The sequence below is a fragment of the Saccostrea echinata genome, unplaced genomic scaffold (genome assembly GCF_033153115.1).
Source record: "Saccostrea echinata isolate AGI-Se365-2 ecotype Australia unplaced genomic scaffold, CSIRO_AGI_Sech_v1 ptg000036l, whole genome shotgun sequence".
In the NCBI taxonomy this organism is placed as follows: domain Eukaryota; kingdom Metazoa; phylum Mollusca; class Bivalvia; order Ostreida; family Ostreidae; genus Saccostrea; species Saccostrea echinata.
In genome coordinates, this window is record NW_026889785.1 from 6,470,231 (window position 1) to 6,474,537 (window position 4,307).

A 4,307-nucleotide genomic window follows, 5' to 3' on the forward strand; every position below is an offset into this window, starting at 1 on the left:
TGTTAATGGTAAATAAAGTAGCACGAAAAACGTGCATTTCAAAATAATCATCTCGATTGTTGACACAACTTAGTTGCATGTTTACATAGTTAAATAAAATGTCACCATACACTTTCAAAAGAATGTAAAAGTCATGTATGGTTTAAAGTTAGTAATTATTATCAGAAATTAAATATGACTTTTGTTGCATGTCAACATATATTTTCCTGCATGTTCAGGCAATTATCTTTCATGTTAGCATAATCTGGTAAAAAAAAAAAAAAAAAAAAAAAAAAAAAATCCCATATTTTAAAAAAATTTGACTTAGTAGATTCAGTTAAAAAAATACAGAAGGAACAAGATCAAACATTTTTCTCCTTTCATTAATATTTGGTATCAATTACAGAAATACACAAGACAGTCATCTGACATTTTCCTTGACAGGTACCAAGGGTTACATTGAAATGCTGTAGTCCAGAATTACAGTATCAAAATAACTGGTCAAAAATTGGCATATCTTGTAAAGATGAATAACGCAACAAATATGGTTATTAGTAAAGTGTTCATCAAATGGTTATCATTAAAAAGAATCGGTGTCACTTTCACTATTGAGATCAGAATCAGATGTTCCATGTTCCTCAAAAATGCATGAGTGTTCATAGTCTTTACAATTTCCTTCACCACATAAGCAACTAGCACTACATATGTCACAACATAAATGTTTCACTCTATCTTCTTCTGGATTATAGTTATATGCAGACAGCATAACTTCCCTCCTGCAAGTATCTGTGTTGCCAATGTACCTTTTCATATCATCATCCAAATTTCTGCATTGTCTTGAATTGTAAAGTAATAAGGCCATTGCTGTTTGTGAGCCATCTCTCCCTGCTCTACCTAATTGCTGCACAAAAGAATCCATATCTTTTGGTGGACCAAAATGAATTACATTGTTTACACCTTTAAAATTTACCCCCATCCCTGCAGCACTTGTTGCTATCAACACTCTTATTTTGCCATTTGCATCCTGCATGTCTTGTTTTATATTTTCTTTTACAGTTTCATTTTTTTTTTAATGATACATATCAATGTTCTGAGATTTTTCCATCCTAAATGCACTAAAAACATCACCACATAACTTGATAGAAGGGCAAAAAATAATAAAACGTTCACAAAGTGTTCCCTTTTCCCTTAATAATTTTATTGAAAAGAAAAATAAATCTGGTAATGGTACAGTACTTTTGACCTTTTTCACAAATAATTTTATATTGTTTCGATCAGGATCGTCAATCATTTCATAACAATTATTCATGGCAAACTTTTTCTTTAGGTCAGCTCTAGCAGCCTTGTTAGCAGTTGCAGTTATTAGTAAAATAGGACACTGTATCAGTGATCGTACTTCTCCAATTTTTTCATACCAGACTCTGAAAGGTTCATCCCCTCTGGTACCACTTTCACCCCTGCAATTAAACAATTGAACATTTACACCTGATGATTTTGCAAGTCTAAGAGTCTTATTTCTTAAAAGCTGATGAGAATATTACTTATCCAGGTTCAATCAAGGGTGTACAGGAATTTACCCTGGGTTTTATTCCATACACCCTGAGGCCGAAGGGTGTATGGAATACAACCCGGGGTAAATCCCTGTACACCTTTGAATAATGAATTGATTTCCTATGTAACCAAATAAATTCTTTGTAAACACAAGTCCAATCAACTGTGTTTTAAGCTATTCATAGATTTACTACATGCTACAATGCATTGTGAAGTCATGTTATTTGCTTTTTATAATCATGATTAGAGAGAAACTATATGCACTTTGATGTCATGTTATTTACCCCCGACTCAAGTCAGGTGTACAGAAATTTACACCCAACTTTGTAACCAATGAATTTATTAAAGCTTGTGTTACAAGCTATATAGGAAATAACAATAGTTATTTCCATATTCAGAATTGGCACAATGCATATTAACAGTAATACACCTGCTATCATCATCATGCAAGTGAACTGAACACTAAAATTAATATCCAAGTGAAAAGTAATCTCAATTAAAAGTGATACTGCAGCCTGAGTCATTTTTTTTCAAAGTAAATTTCATGTACATATATTTTTTACTCAGTGTATTATCTGGTTAGGCCTTGAAGCTATAAAGTAGGACAGAATCATTAGTTTTTATACTATCGCAGATACATACCATCGTAAAACAGTGTGGACCTCGTCTATAACAATCAAACTGAAGTGTTGGCTTCTGGTCACCATTTCTCGCCACTTAGTAACAGACAATATCGCTTCCGGAGAGGTAAATAAAAACTGAAACGTCTCATCTGCTATCTGTGCATCTTCTTCTGAGTTTCTACCGATATATGTTGCAGTAAATCCAAGTGACTGCAAAAACTCGCATTGTTCTTTCATTATTGAAATAAGAGGGGATATCACTAACACATTGCAGGGAAGGCGGTGTTTTTCAGTCCACAACACTTGAAAAGCTTGATAACATAAGCTCTTCCCACCCCCTGTCTTCATAGACAAATATACATCCCTTCCTTCAAGTAGCTTTTCTAGTGTATCTTTCTGAAATGTCTTTAATTTGCTTATTCCAAATCGTTCGCTAGCCACTTGATCAATTGACGCCATTTTGAAGTATAAAGCGAAAGTGCTTTGAAAGGGACTTGCTGATTGGACAATATCGCTTTAGGTGTACCTTGAGCGACCAATTAAATCGCCTCATTAATTATTCATGAGAACGAGCGAATTGGTATGAATGGACCCACGGGTGATGGAGAGAGGAACGAAGCGTAATCAGCCGTGGGTTTCCGACGATGAATTATGTTATATTTTAATCATTCACTGAAAGAAGATTTACTGCCTGATATCTTGTGCAGAGATGGAAATACGGCATCAACAGATATCAAAATAAAGCTGCATATGAAGGTGAAATTATGCAGGAAGTATAATTTATATGGAAGTATGTATATCCATTTTTCACATTTTAAATGCTGTGCCTATCCTTAGATTTCATAAGAGCACGCAGTTTAAATTTTCATAGAAGCTAACATGCCTCTTAATTTCATTTTTTTATGTATTCCAGATCAAACCAATTATTCAAAATTGTCATATCTCCCTGCCACTATGCAATTTGGTTCTTAAACCAAAAAAGACTAAAATATTTAATTGTGAACTAATATGAACTTTAAAAAAAATTCCAGGAATCATTACTTCTCCATTTTTACTTTCTGGAGTCATAGGTGACTCTAAAGGAGCTCTTCTAATTCCTAAGCCCTGCGTTGGAAATGCAGACTTTGGTGTCGACAATGGCTTACTGTTGGGGAGGGTGTAGAGCAACACTTCAGAAGGACTGGAAGTTCTAATATACAGATTACATCTGAACTGGAATGTTTCTTTTTTAGGTCACCTGAGTTTACTCAGGTGACCTATCGCTATCTGTTTTCGTCCGTCGGCGTGCGTCGTCCGTCGTGCGTTAACATTTGAACATTTTCAGCTTCTTCTCTGGAACCACTGAACCAAATTCAACCAAATTTGGCACATAGCATCTATATGTGAAGGGGAGTAAAAATTGTGAAATTCATGACCCCTACCCCCCTGGGGCCTGAGGGGTGGGGCTAAAACCATCAGAATTAATGCAATCTTTAAAAATCTTTTTCTTAACTCCTGGGCATCAAGCAGGCAAACTGTTGGCATGAATGTAATAAGCATTGAGCCCTCTACCTAAATTGTGAAATTTATGGCCCCAGGGTCAGGGGTTCTGGTGCTAGGGTGGGGCTCTGTTGAATATGTAAGTAGTATAAGAAGCCTGGAGGGGCGGGTCAACTGAGTGCACTTTTTGTCCCCCCAGATCCTGGATAGGCGGGTCAACTGAGTACACTTTTTTTGGGCCCCAGATGACCGGTTCAATCTAGTATACACCCTGGAAAAACCCAAGAAAAAAAAAGGGGGGGTCTACGTTTGATCTACGTTTTGTGCTGAGTCAGGTCTAGGCAATACACACAATCTTGGCATGGATTCAAGTATACCATTGTGACGTCATGTGTGTCATTCACACAGAGCTCTATTTTCTGAAAACGGAAAAAACAATAACACAGTCAAAAAGTGTGTAAGATGATTTATTCAAAGTAATGTACATATTTACTTTTTCTTCTGGAGTTTCAGGGTCTTCTCCGTCTGGGTAGTAGGAAGTTTCCTCTTGTTCTCCATTCCTAGATTACGAATCTCATTCCTCATCTCTTCTCTAAACTCACGAAGCTCATGAATCACCACTTCTCTAAACAGACCTATATTATTATCAATTTCCTGCAATATCATGGTCATTTG

At 35.9% G+C, this 4,307-nt stretch overlaps 1 pseudogene; it reads right to left on the minus strand.

Annotated features, from left to right (window-relative positions):
* Positions 1-559: 559 nt before the first annotated feature.
* On the minus strand, positions 560-2,773 carry LOC133199939 (uncharacterized; annotated as a pseudogene).
* Positions 2,774-4,307: the final 1,534 nt, after the last annotated feature.